Source organism: Lissotriton vulgaris, unplaced genomic scaffold (genome assembly GCF_964263255.1).
Source record: "Lissotriton vulgaris unplaced genomic scaffold, aLisVul1.2 SCAFFOLD_1910, whole genome shotgun sequence".
Classification (NCBI taxonomy): domain Eukaryota; kingdom Metazoa; phylum Chordata; class Amphibia; order Caudata; family Salamandridae; genus Lissotriton; species Lissotriton vulgaris.
This window is the reverse complement of record NW_028248258.1, coordinates 359,689-374,675: the sequence shown is the minus strand read 5'-3', so window position 1 is coordinate 374,675 and position 14,987 is coordinate 359,689.

Genomic DNA, 14,987 nt, shown 5'->3' with positions numbered 1-14,987 from the left:
TGATGTCGTTGTTTCCGGCGCTGGGGTTGGAGAGCTCTTTGCAGAGTTCCTTGCTGTTGTCTGCGTTGTTGTCCAGTCGCTCCTTGAATGCGTTTTTCTTGGTGGTGTGGATCAGTTGGTGGTGTTTTCGAGTGGCGAGCTTGACGTGGTCATGTTGTCTGGTGTTGGGTCTCTGTCTCAGGCTCTCTCGAGGGCTCGGCAGTTCTTCTTGGAGCTCTTGAGTTTGTCGGTGAACCATGGTGCTCTCTTACTGCCGGGTCTGCTGGGCGGGGTCCTCAGTGGGGCGAGGTCGTCTGCGCAGTTGCTGATCCACCTCGTGAGGTTGTTGGCGGCCTGGCTGGGGTTTGCTGAGCTGGTGGGGGGATCCTGGCTCAGGGATGAGGCGAGCTGGTCGGCTGTATTCTTGTTCCAGCTTCTGCATGCAACCTGTTGCTGGTGGTGGTGGATCGTGTTCTTTTTGAAGCTGAAGTGGACACAGCTGTGGTCTGTCCAGTGGAGTCCGGTGGCGTGGCTAAAGGCGATGTCCTTGCTGGAGGAGAAGACGGGGTTGAGCGTGTGTCCAGCGTAGTTGGTGGGGGTGGTCACCAGCTGCTTGAGACCGAGGTTGGTGAGGTTGTCCAGTAGGGTGGTGGTGTTGCGGTCATTGTTGTTCTCCAGGTGGAAGTTGAGGTCCCCGAGGAGGAAGTAGTCAGCGGAGGGGAGAGCGTGCGGGCTGATGAAGTCGGCGATGTCTTCACTGAATTGTGTGCGTGGTCCTGGGGGTCTGTAGATGAGGGTGCCTCTGAGGGTGGTCTTGGGGTCGGTGTGGATCTGGAAGTGCAGGTGTTCGGCGGCTCTGAGGGTGTCGTCGGTGTTGGTCGTGATGCGGATGGTGTTTCTGTGGATGATGGCGATGCCTCCTCCGGTCTGATTGACGCGGTCCCTCCGGGTGATCTTGTATCCGTCCGGGATGGCGATGGCGATGTCGGGTGCTGAGGAGGCGTTCATCCAGGTTTCCGTGAGGAAGGCGACGTCTGGTGATGTTGTGTCGAGCAGGTTCCAGAGCTCCACGGCGTGTCTGTGGACGGAGCGGGTGTTGAGCAGGATGCACTTCAGGTGGTTGCTGCTGGTTTTCGGCTTGGCGGGTGCGGGTGCAGTGCTGGTCCGGATGCAGGAGAACTTGCAGGAGTGGCAGCTGAAGGGTCTGTGGGTGCGTCCCGGGGTGGCTCGGTAGCATCCAGGGATCCGGCCGGTGTTGAGTGCGTTTAGTTCGGTGGCGTCGTAGGTCCAGCGGGTGGGCTGGTGTCTATGGGGGCCAGAGGTCCGGGCGCTGGCCGCGGGCCAGTCGCGGACGGGCGTAGACGGGCTTACCTTTGGCGCGCCCGCTGCGCATCAACGCTGCGCGTTTGCCCCTCTGCCATATGTGAAGAGTGGGGGGGCGGAGCGAGGGAGGAGCAGCTGGGAGGCAGGAGCGGGGCGGCGAAAGGGAAGGGTGACCGAGGGAAGAGGTGGGGCTGCAGGGGGGCAGCGGCGGGGAGTGGGGTCTTTATGCACTCAGTGTGCGTGAAGTGCTCTCAATCCCTCTCTGTGCTTTTCCACTCTATCTGCCCACTCACCATGTGCATAAAGTTTCCTCCTCCCACTCTGTGCTCTACCACTCTTTGTGCCAACTCACTGTGTGTGTGAGGTGACCTCTTTCCCTCTCAGTGCTCTGCAACTCTCTGTGCCAACTGACCATGTGTGTGTAGTGACCAAACTTCCTTTTAGTGCTCTGCCACTCTGTGCCGACATACTGTATATGCATAATGTTCCCTCTCCATCTCTGTGCTCTGCCACTCTGTGTCAACTCACCGAGTGTGTGAAGTGACCCCTCTGCCTCTTAGCCACTCTCTGTGACGCTCACTGAGTTTGTGAAGTACCTCATCTCCCTCTTAGAAGTCAACAGCTTGCTGTGCCAACTCACCGTACATGTAAAGTGCCCCTCTCCATCTCTTTGCTCTGCTATTCTCTATTCCCACTCACAGTGTGTGTGAAATGCCCCCCAGCAATAAAAAGATGCCCGCGACAATAAAAAAGATGAGCAGCAAACTAAGGCAGTGACTGACAGACACCAAGCATGGGCGTCCGCAGGGGGGCAAGATGGGATGCTCCAGGGGGGGGCAAGCACCCCTCCATGTCCCCCATGCAGCCACCCATGCCTGAGTATTGACAATTTGCATAGAAGGGAAGCATTATTCATTTATGAATATTGTGCATTATTAAGATTGTATGAAGGCATTTATTAATCTGATTTGTAGTGATATTTACAAAAAGTCAGGTGTGAGCAAGGCAGCAGCCAAGGGATACCCCGTCTATAGTCATCTCACCACAATCATGCATTGACCTTGATGATAAACCGATGTTTGCATCTTGTATTCTATCTCCAACAAGGCAGCAGTGCCTGGGGAGTCTGTTAAGCATTTATAGTCCCCAAGGGAAAAAAATGACTACTATTAGTCTCGACCAGTGGCTATTCTTCACTTATACAGATAAATATTTTGCAAGAAGAATCTCCAATGAACTCTGTGTTGTCTTAGTATGTTTCATGTAACAGCACATCCATGCAGAACGGCTAAAGTTTTGTCTAGCCAACAAAAACGCAGTAGCAATCCACTGTCTACTGATTTTAAGGTCAGATTAAATAAACATTATTGAAACATATGGATTACTGGTATTTTCTAGCTAAGTATCCACCTACGTCTAATCTTAGACTACAGAGACACATTTGTATTTCAGACCCCAAATACTATTACATTACCTTTTGTAAATGATTTTTATAAAAATAAAATAACATGTGGGAGCAGGTTGCAAACAACCATATAGACTCAGACAAGTGCCTAGAATAGCTGCTATTGATGAATATTTACCTTTGTGCACTCTAACGGCCGGCTTACCTGTCTGGTGGTCCGAGGACCGCCAGACTCGGGCGTGAAGGATGATGGTGATCCAGCCACTGCCGGTCTGACTGCTGTATTACAACTAGGGAGGTCAGACCCCTATTGCACCACTGCAGCCGCCATGTTCCCTGGTGGTGTGGCAGTTGAGTAGAGGTAGCATTATGCTTGACAAGCTTATTACGAGTTTCCTCTTTGCCATGGCTTCCATGGCAGTTCCTCCTCCATGAAAACCATGGTGGGGAGAAAACAAAGGAGGCCCTACTGTTGCCATGGGATGCATGTATGTGGGCACAAATTGTGCCTCCTGTGTGCATGTACCCTAATTCCTGCACAACACGGACTTTAAAGTCCATGCCATGCAGGAAATGTGTTTAGCATTTCCATTGCGGTGCCCATTTTAAGAGACACTGTAGTGGGAACGCCTAAAAAAGCCCTCCAGACACCAGAAAGACTCGTAATCTGGCAGGTACCCGACCATTGGTTTGGCTGGGCAGGAGCAGGCCACTGGCATAGTGGTCTGCTCCCGCACAGCCAAACTCGTGATCAAGCCCTCTGTCTGTACGAGTAAACGATAATATTTTGCGGGAGTACATTTCTTGCAAAGACACATGAAAGTTTACAGATTTGTATGGATTAAAAAAAATTATTTGCTCACCATTAGATCTAATTAAGGGTAAACATATTAGAACTGACGCTCTGGTTTTACTAAATGGCACAATTATTTGAAAAGGTAGGTGGTAGATGCTGGATGTATGACGTTACAACGCATACTTTTACCACGCATACCATTACAACGCGGTATTTACAACGCATACCATTACAACGCATAGCGCTTTGGGGTGCTGGATAGTGAATAGTTTAATTTACTATTCCAACTCCAGTCCCCGTGGACACTAGGGAAGGTGATGGATAGTAAATTAAACTTATTCCCTATCCTAGAGCGCTCCCCAGCGCAATGCGTTGTAATGGTTTGCGTTGTAATGACTGCGTTGTAATGGTAGTGCGTGGTAAAAGATTTGTTGTAAAGGTTGTATACCATAGAGGTTATATCATGGCGCCATTGAAATGCTGATTTTTATGTTATGCTGAATACTGTTCTAAAGTATGGTGCAGCTTTCAGAGAGGTCCCAAGACACCACAGCATCTTCAAAGCATAGTAATGCTGGTCAAAAGCATTTCATTATGAGATGTTTATGTTATGTTATGCTCAGTATTGTTAAAACATGTGATACTGTCTCCAGAGAGATCCCAAGACATTATAATTTAGGAAAACTAGAATTGTATCTGGAAAGAGAAAGCGAGAGATGTATCTGGAAGGAAGGAGAACGCTAGAATTGTATCTGGAAGGATAATCCAGGGTACTAGGGAAAGATGAAGGTGTTTGCAGTCTCATTAAATAAATGCATAATAGCCAAGGTTGCATGCACTATTGAGAGAAGATTAGACGGGTTACAGAGATACTGTGTGGCACAATTTACATTTATTATTTACAAATTAACAAGGGGTTTTGGTCAAGACTTAAGTAGGAAATCTAATATTCAATATTCTCAATCTGTACAGCAAATCCCCAAACCGAATTTTGGTAGTTTAATTGGCTCAGCAGATAATACTGTGTCCTTATCGTCTCACAATAGAAAACATTGGTCTGAGGAAGATGTAAGCATTATATGGGTGGAATTCAAGATAAAGGGTTAGTATTCTGTAGTAGTATCCACAACATACAAATTCAGCTTTTTAAAAAGGTGATTAATATCACCTTAGATGCTCTTGGCTCAACGTTAGGTAGTGTGGCTAAGCACAGGGCACACTGTTTTTGTGGGTGGTGGGAATGCAACCAATAAAAAATAAAATGTAAATAAGGTCAAGCAATAGATATTTAGGGGCCAAATGTCCTGATTTACATTCAGGTCCTGCATCAATCCTGAGGGTCAGGGCACAAGCCTAGCATGCTTTCAGATTACAACCTGCCATCGCTGCATTAAAAAGAAGTGGGCATATTCCCACTGCTTTGTTAGGAATTGGCTCCCATGTGCCTCGAGGGTGTAGTGAGAGGACCCTGCAGATATTAGCACACCTGCCGCCAGTTTATCTGCTTCACCAGTGAAAGGCATTTTCAGGTTGTAGCTGGACTGTTCATCTCAGTGGACAGAAGTAATTTCCTACTCCTAAATTAGCGGTGGAAAAGTAATTCTCTACTCCACCATCAGTGGCTTTTATCAGCAGTTCTACAATTATGTATTCGATTATTTACACAATAATCATTAAAGTACAAAATATAAACAGGACATGTCAAAAAAATAGCGTAGATTTTAAGAAGGTGTGACATTTCACAGTGATTCATTACAAAAATAGATCAATATAAATAATCGAAGGACATTTATTAAGCATCATCCTATTAAAACATCAAAAACTTATAATAATAAACTGCTGATTTAAAAAATGGCAGAGTCTGCTACACACAACAGGTAATTAAAGCATTTGCAAAAACATTAAAGCTGGCTAAATGTTGTAATCTTTATTTAGTTCCCTTCCTCATTTTATCTTCCCTTGTGTCTTCCCACCCCTTGAATGTACTTACCTCCTTTATCCGTTAGTACGTTCCATTTGGAATGCTGAGCACGGATCTCACCTTAAAATGTTAAGTGAGGTTTAAACTTTTTTCCAGGAGGAGTGTTTAGTGGCAAGCTGGACATGTTCTCTATATCTACGAAACACCTTAAACTAAAAAATACAGAGTCTTATTTGTAATATTTGGTAATAAGGGGTTGGGCTGTGCTGTGTATGGGACAGCGACTCATCTTCACTGTAGTATAATGAAGGTAGCCGAATCAAAGTCGTTTTCCATGTAGGTTATGGAGTAGCAAGTTACATAGAAAAAGGGCACACCAGGAGCAGCCTCCCTGCTGCTCAGCCCACCCACCAACTGACTAGGCACTTCAAAATTCCACATACCATTATTCTCTCACACAGTCATTCTGGCTGAGCAGCAGGATACCACACATCTCCCTCCTTTACAATAGAAAGGAAGGAACTATCAAAAGGCATCGGAAAAGAAGCAAGAACAATGAGAAGAAAATACACTGAAATGCAAACAGGAAAAGGAAATAAAAATGACTCATGCACCAACACCCTTTCTCACACAAAAACAACCCACACCCTGATACAGCACTCAGCCCCCCTATACCTATCAGTAATGGCACCACGCTGATGCACATCCCTGAAATCTCTCATGAGGACCTCACTAAATTATGTAGGAAGGTTAAATCGGGTTCCCCAGCAGACCCTATGAGATCGGCCCACTTCATCGAATCCCTAGATTTTTTTCTACCTTCCCTGGCATTCATTTTGAATCTCTCCTTCTCCTCGGCTAGGGTCCCGACTGCTTGGAAACAAGCGTGGGTCTCTCCCATTATTAAAAAACCGACTCTTGATCCCTCCAGACCGGAGCATTTTAGACCCATCTCACTGCTCCCATGGTTGTCCAAACTCGCAGAGGCCCATGTGAACATCATCTTATCTAAACACATGGATCAAAATAACATCTTAGACCCATCCCAAAACAGGTTTAGGCCGGGCCACAGCACTGAGTCTGCCCTCCTAGCCACGTCGGAACATCTCCGGACGATACTTGATGCCGGTCAAAGTGCTGCGCTGATCCTATTGGACCTCAACGCTGCCTTTGACACGGTATCTCATAACATTCTGTTAAATCGTCTGGGTACCGTGGGAATCTCAGGCCTTGCCTTGGAATGGTTCCGCTCCTTCCTGAAAGACAGAACTTTCTGGGTTTCAGCTCCTCCATTCCTCTCCCAGTCCCATTCCATCGGACAGGGAGTTCCTCAGGGCTCTGCACTCAGCCCATCCCTTTTCAACCTATATGTGCAACCACTTGCCGTAGTAGCCAGAGAATGGGACCTCACGCTGGTGTCATACGCCGATGACACGCAGCTGGCCATCACTCTCACCGAAGGTCCCTCTACCTCTGCCACAAGGTTCAGAGATGGTCTGGCTGCTGTGGTCCAGTGGATGACAGACAACTGCCTGCAGCTGAATGCAGGAAAGAAGGAGGTGCTGCTCCTTGGAAAGAATACTAGCCACTGGAACCAGCACTGGTGGCCTTCGTCGCTGGGCACCATTCCACCCCCAAAATCCCTGGTCAAAAACCTTGGCGTCTGGATGGACTCCTCACTAAACTTCCAGACCCATACAAAAAAGGTAGCGGCCACCTGTGTGGGCCTGTTAAGGAGCCTCAAACCTATACTCGGCTTCTTTGACTCCAAAGTTCGCCAAATGATTGTCCAAGCCACTATTCTCTCCCGCTTGGACTACGCCAATGTCTTACTTCTGGGGTCCAACAAAGGGGAGAAAGCACGACTGCAACGCGTGCAGAACACCACGGCAAGAACCTTGGTCGGCCTTCCCCGCAGATTTTCAGCCAAAGCCACAATTCGAAGGCTACACTGGCTACCCATCGAATCCCGAATCCAGTTTAAAGCTCTCACTATGATCTTTAAAATCCTTAAAACTGGATGCCCAGAACTTCTCCGGCCACTCCTTACACCCTATGTGCCACAGAGCAACTTGCGCTCTTTAGGCCAGCATCTGCTAACGGTCCCCCGTACAAAGCTAGCCCGCACCGGTGGACGTTCGTTCAGGGTGTTGGGAGCCAAACTTTGGAACACCCTGCCAGTGAACATTCGCTCATTGGAAAATCTTTCCGCCTTCCGGAAAGCTGCTAAAACCTACCTATTCCCTTCCCCTTAGGCCTCCCAGCCATTTTCCTTCTGTCCTCCGTGGAGTCTCCGTGGTTCTTAGCACAGGGACGCCTCTTTGCTGGGGCAGCTGTTTGCGCTTTACCAAATAATAACATAACATAACATAACACACTCCCTCACATGAACAACAAAACAACCCAGGTACAAAGATCAGGCAAGCTGGCCAGGTAAACACAAGAATATACAAGGGCATAAGCAACAGGGTGAAGGAGAGAACAGAACACATAAGCAAGAGAGCAGTGAAAGGGTGGAAAACAGCAATAGATAAAACAAGCAAAAGGATAGTTGCCTTTAACTCAAGCAAGAGCAAGGGGAAAAGTTCCCAACAAGACACTAAATCCTAGATGTGGCAGAAAGTGCCACTCGGTACATTGCAATACACAGGAATGCGGAACTAGGTGTGGCGGAAAGTACCACATGGGACAATGCAATAAAAAGCAAGGTATGGCAGAGAATTCCACACAATACTTTGCAATATGTGCGAACAGCAGAACTAGGTGTGGTGGAAAATTTCCACAGTACAATGCAATACAAGAAACATAAATCTAGTTGTGGCAGAAAATACCACATAGTACAATGCAAGGTTGGCATAAAATACCACACAGTAAAACAAAAGGTGTGGCTTAAAATACCACATAGTACAGTGTAAAATGTATCAAGAACTGCGATAAAATTATTGCCACTTTAGCTGGAGGAAATTGCAGCTAAAACAGCGATAATGGTCTTGATACTATGTCCTTGTGAATTCCTATAGAAGCCCAGGTTCTGGTGTTAACCTGGGCTGCTATGGAAATTCACAAGGGCATATTATCAAGCCCATTATCGCCGTTTTAGCGGCAGTTTCCTGCCGCTAAAGCAGCAATAATTTTATCTCAGTTCTTGTTAATATGCCCCTAGGTGTGGTAGGAAATGCCACACAGTACAGTGCAAAATGCTGAAACTTCAGAATTAGAACAATGCACACAGAACAGTGTAGAACACGGAGATTTGCGGAACATCCCCTAGCACTAGCTGGGGTGGAACGTGTGGAGCAAAGCTCACGGCACAAAGCAAAGTACATAACCCTTTGCACAACATTATAAAAGGAAAACTTTCTGAAAACAACAGGGCACAGAAGAACTAAAGCATTAAAATGGAAGGTGCAGAAGTATAAATCATGTTAAGAAATGTTTCCTAGAAAAGAAACAACAGCACGTAAGCAAAAAAAACATGCATTTATGTAAATATAAATTGCGCAGGACATCGCAAGAAAAAATAAAATAAATAAATAAATAATGAAGGAGAATAAATGTCAATGTAAATTGCAGGTTGACACAGGTTGTTGAAATCCTTGTAGTGCAGCAGGCAAAGGTAAAGAACTAGATGGCACAGTAGAAAAGTGAAAGTCCAGTACTTTGAGTGTGCTTGTAGTGAAACGCTTGAAAATTACAGGATTAAAAATGTGCAAGGTTCCATTATCAGCAAGTGCACCCAAAGATATACTTGACATCCAGAGGGAAACAGTAGATCTTGGTGATGCTTAAAATACCCAGAAAAGAAGGCTTGACTCAAAGGTCAGTGCAGGAGGGGCAGCAAATTTAAAAAAACAGTACCTGCAGTGAAATACGATGATCAGCTAGGGCGATCCGATGACTCAGAAATTCAGAAGTTGATGAGGACGCAATAGGGAGACCAGGCGGAAGACTTCTTCACCAAAAGTTTATTGAAAAATGAAGAGATCATGGTTGGCACAGCACGAGGTATGATGAGCAAATTAAAAAATAATGAAAATACTCACAGGTCACGTTCAAAATACCGGCATAAGACCTTTCCATGTAAATAAAAGAACTGGACGATCGCATGTGCCAATGTCTATGTTAACTCTGGGGTGCCCATAAGTTGTTGAAGTGGCACAGCAGGGCTGGTAGGGCTGGTTTGTTTTCTATTTTAAAATTGAAAATGCAGGCAAATAAAAGTTAAACTGACCCCCAGTAGATTGCAGCAAATATCCACTAAGATCTGCGGATAAAATCAATAAAATTTGAATGCTGTTAAATGTAGAAAAGTGATAAACCCACTGTACTGTGAAACACTGACGGACCGCATTCTCATTCTCCAGTTTTGTGTCTCTTACTCCGGTTTTAGTTCTTCATCACTGGTTCTGAACTCTTTGACCTAGATCAGGGCTCACTAATCCGGTTGGATTGTCATGTCCCAGATCTGGTTTTCTTCACCCGTTCTGGGCTCTCTGTAAGCTGAGCAGAGATTGAAAAAGTGAGGACAACAGATGTTTCAGGAAATGGCAGAACGCAGGTCAGTAGCAGACAGGAGGAGCTGGTAGAATTAAGTTGTAACTGGCACGTTTGAGATGTGGGCGACCAATGGAAGGTCACTGGTGGGGCTCAGGGGTGCCAGTTAAGTTGAAGTGCTCCGCATTAGTTTCAAAGAAAGTCCTTTAGCTTGATCATGGGTTACCGGTTTCATCAGGCTCTACAAGTGTAGGAATGGCTTTATGTTTGAAATATCAGTAGTTCTTTTCCAGACCACAGACAACCCCACTCCTGGTACCAAAATGTAGTAGAATGAAGGTAGTCAAATCCAAGTAGTTTTCCATGTAGGTTTATTGAGTAGCAAGTCACATAGAAGAGAGCCCCATCAGGAGCAGCCTGACTAGGCACTCCAACATTCCACATACCAACATTCTCTCACGCAGTCATTCTGGCGGAGAAGCAGTATACCACATCCACCCCTAGTTATTTGTCTTGCCTACATTCATCATGCTTCCTCCTCTGCCCCGCTAGTGCTGCTCCTGAAGATCCAGCTTTTGAGTGCAGTGACCACCATAGTCTAAAGAAAAAGGGGGCCTGTGTTTGGCCTTTTGGTCACAGGTTCAAATCTTGGGGGGTCCACTTAGCCTACAGATTGATAAAATGAGCACCATTGAATTGGGTAACAATAAACATCTGTTATTCAGCACCAATATCTCCTGTTGGTGAACCTGCACTTTACAAATACACCTTACATTTTAGCAAGCAAAATGGACCATAATTTTGTTCTATTGACACTGCTGAAGGTGCAAGGCAAAACCACGAGACACAAATAGATGGGACAGGATTTGGCTGCGTTGTACTTACTGGATATTAGATGACGATTGAAGCATTATTCAATTATCCCAACTCCTTTTCTGAACCTGTATTTATCCTCCTGCAGTATGGGCTGTTCTTTGGTCCAGTCAATCAGCTCACCCAGTATAAACCTTCCTATAATTTTCACTGAAGATTGCAGCATCAAAATTGATAGATAGCAGCGAGGTCTCGACTGCCTGTTTTTTGTAAAGCCTCTCTGGTGAAGTGGCAGGAGCCTGCAGATATTTGCACACCTGTCACCACTTTAACTGCTTTGCCAGTGGAAGGCATCTACAGGCTGTAGCTGGGCTGTTCATAGCAGTGCAAAGAAGTAAATTCCTACTCATAAATTGGTGATGGAAAAGTAATTCTCTTCTCCACCGTCAGGGTCTTTCCTATAAGTATAGGGTCCAATCCCTGCTTCCAAGGTGCCTGCAACTGCATCAGGCCTTTGCCTTCTCAGGATTTCTGCAGTGGAATAAAAAGTGCAATTAGCATACATTTCAGCCCACACCTCTGAGAATGAAAGATGTGTCGCCGTCGTTGCCTTGTTGTTTTAGGCTCAAGTAACTTAAACAGCCACATCACATTTTGATTACGTTCCTCTGACTGCACAAAGTGCATCTTTCTCTCCTTCAGTGCAGTACGGATTGGGATAACTTTATTGTAAAGTCCATGATCATTATTTCATAAAACAATATTTCAACAACTGCCCTATATCTGTGGTGTATGATGTAAGAGAATAGGACTTGCACCTGTAAAACGTTGTCTGAAAACCTCCCCGTGAATGAGGGATGCACTAGAACCTGCACCTGCCACTATCCCAACCCATCACAAGTGCAGATGTTGTAAAAGTAGAAGACGGGTGTGTGCAACAAATTTGCACAAACCCATCATATTTTGTAGATGAACAGATATGTTTTTCAAATGTTTACATGGGCATAATGTACTTTTTCCCCAACTTTCTTGTGTACATTTTAGACAATCCATTTTGAGATTTTTCTCCAGACTCCACACAAGTTAAATTCGGGGAAAAAATAGGGGCAAATAATGAATAAATATAAACCCCAGTTCCCTCCAGTTCTTGTCCCATTCATAACAAGTGGAGATTATCATCTCCCAGACAGAAAAAAGAACAAAGGAATGCTGGGTCCCTAACCCCACCCCCTTCCACTGGGAGTACATAAAATGTACTTACTTAGCATTCGGTCAGTTCTTTTTAGGTCTCGCCTAGCGAATGCAGTGCATACACTGCTTTGCTTGGCGAGTCTCTATTGTTGTGGCTTTGGTGAGCGAAGGGAGACAAACCATGTGCACGAATGGACAGGCGATGTGCGCATGCATGGTGTCTCTTCACTGCCTCACACGCTCCCACCGCGCGCTCACCTTACAAGGCAGACACACGCTTGTTGCTTACTGAAAACAGTGACTTGAAGAAAGGGTTCACAACCTCTCTTTCTTTCATTTAGTTGCTTCCCTGTGAAATGGATCCAAAAAAGAAAAACACTCTTGCAGGAAATTCCCTTTTTCAGCATTTTTTCTATTCGAAAGTGCAGCCTCAGGATGGAGAGAAATAAAAGGTTTTAAATCTGAAAAATAAATACATAACTAAATAAAGCAAGACAGAGCGGTTTGTTTTCTCGTCTTTCTTTGAACAGCATTGTTATCATTCCTGGATGTATTGCAATACCTGGTTAATGGGTGGATTGGAAAAATAAATGTGTACTATGGCTTACGTTTTGTAAGGATATAAGCAATGGACATTGAAACGGTTCCCTTCAGGGCCCTGTAGTCATGTCCTTAACTTTTCCGGTAAAACTACTCGCTGGTTTCTGAATAGTGAGTAGTTTTACCTTTGAGATCGTTAAGGTAAACATGTAGTTTCTGCTTACATTTCACATGGTTTACTTAATCTTGCACTCCCTATGAGTGTTTTCTTTTACTTTTTTTCAGGCAGAATATTACTCTTATCAAGTGCATAATTTGAATTGAGCCACATCCAAGTGTTTATAGCGGGCACAATTTGGTTGTAGCTGAATGCAGTGTGAGTTTCTCTTAGTGAAGAAGTATGGTGTTCAGTGGGACGAGAGTATGTGGCACTATGGCCAGAGCTGTCAAATTTGGAACTGGGGAACCGGGCTCAGCCTTCATGACCAGTCCACCAGACCACTCTACTGAGGGAGCATATTCCCATGCTTGACCTTTGAAGTCCACGAAAAACCTTAGAAGGCCTGATGTCTTAGCACAAGCAGGTGTACCCTAGTGGTGTCAATTGTGGGTTAACCTTGAAGGCCTCTCCACCACAATCCATACTGAAGTTCATCTCCAGTCTTGCGGGCAGGCCTAGGAAGCAGCACACTCTAGAGCAACAGTGATCCAGTCACTGTGACTCTGTCACTGAGGTCACATGAACCTTGAGCAAGTTAGGGCAGTGTGAACTGTGTGACCACACTGGGTACCTATTTTAGGTGGGTGCATAGTGTTTGCAAGTATGTTATGGTTTAAAAAAAACTTGCTGCTTCCTTCCTGGCCCCAATCAATTTTCTGCAACAATAAAAATATCATGATAACTTCGGTGATTAACGTTCTTCCTAGAGAGAGATCAGAGTTTTTTCTAGTGGAAGGGTTGACTCCTGGAAAGATAGCACAGAGGGTTAATGTGCCTACTGCAAAGAACGTAAACCATGCAAATCACAAAGTGCACATAATGTTAACTAGGTTAGTAGGTTACTGCTTTTGTCAGAGAGATCCTTTTGTTATTTGCAGTCTATAAGTAAAAATCCTAACATAGAATAGTGAGCTATTAATCTATACTGCCTACTAGTATAGTTGTCATGTGGCTTCTACACCTTGTAGTCCTTTGTCTTATGTAACATTTCCTATACAGTGATTTACACACATATAAATGATTGTCTCTGTGTAGTGTGTGTGATGTAAAGTGCTCTGACACCCTACACTGGTATGAGTGGCACTGTAAATCAAATTAAATGCATCTGAGAAAGAGTGTGGTTACGGAGACTTGAGGGGGACTGTTAAAGGATGGTAGTGAGGGAGTTCGAGGTGTAGGTGATCACTGGAGGCACCAACAAACATTGTTGCACAGGGTGCCACCATCACTAAAGCCAGCCCTGCTATAGAGGCCAGTCCACCTCACCCATTGGTACCTCCATTGGCCTTGTTTCAGCAGTAGTAGCTGCAACCCACCAAGGATCAGCAATGCCGGATTTGCGCGCACACCAAACTAAGTTTGCAAACTTCACAGTCTCTCTGCTTCACACACAAGCACTTTTAACATTTGCTACCTGCTCTGGAGCCACTGGAATTATGCAGCAATGGGGGACAAAATGATGCAGCAGTGTTGACTAAATTACGCAACAACAAAAAAAAGGCTGCAGGGTAATGCAATATATTTTTTTATGCTTTATTATTTAGACATTTTTACACATGTTAAGTCTCTGCAAAGCTTCTGCCTCATCAGTATAACATACAAAGACAGCAGTGAGAAAGGTGATCAGTCAAACTTTGCAAAGGGCCATCCACTTTGCAACAACTCAAGTCACATTTTTTAGTAACTTTTTATCCGTTTGAGCTACAAAAATGATTAGTTAAAACTGTAAGATTATGCAGTGGATGATGCATTATGTGGCAAATATGGCAGAGCCATAATTATATAGAAAACATTTGCAAACTAGGATATTTTGCCATTCATGTTTGAAATGCTCTTGTGGGAGAAGGGAGGAGAAGTGCTAATGAGAAAAACTGCATGGCTTGGAGATAAATGGCTTGTGATTCCAGTTTTAAGCGTATTTGGGACATTGTGTGATGGAAATATATCCCACTTTGTGAACGTATTTAAATGCCAATGCCTCCTATTAAACCTTACGTAATAAAGTATATCCATTGGTTGAGTTAAATAACACAATAAGCTGTAACTGGTCAGTGAAGTGCCAAACAAACACTAAAAATTGGGATGTTTGGCACATTCCGGCCACACCTCTGACTCTGCCCACTGATCTAATCCTTGGGTTATCCCCGCCCTCGGAGTCTCTGCCCACAGTTCCCAGTCTTTTTGCCCCCCAACTTCAACCACTGCACACATGTAGTGACCCACATCAGCACTAGAACTCCCTATGTCCTTCCGCAGGACCAGGGTGGAACATGAACACCATTCTTTGGACGGCTTCACCCCGCGG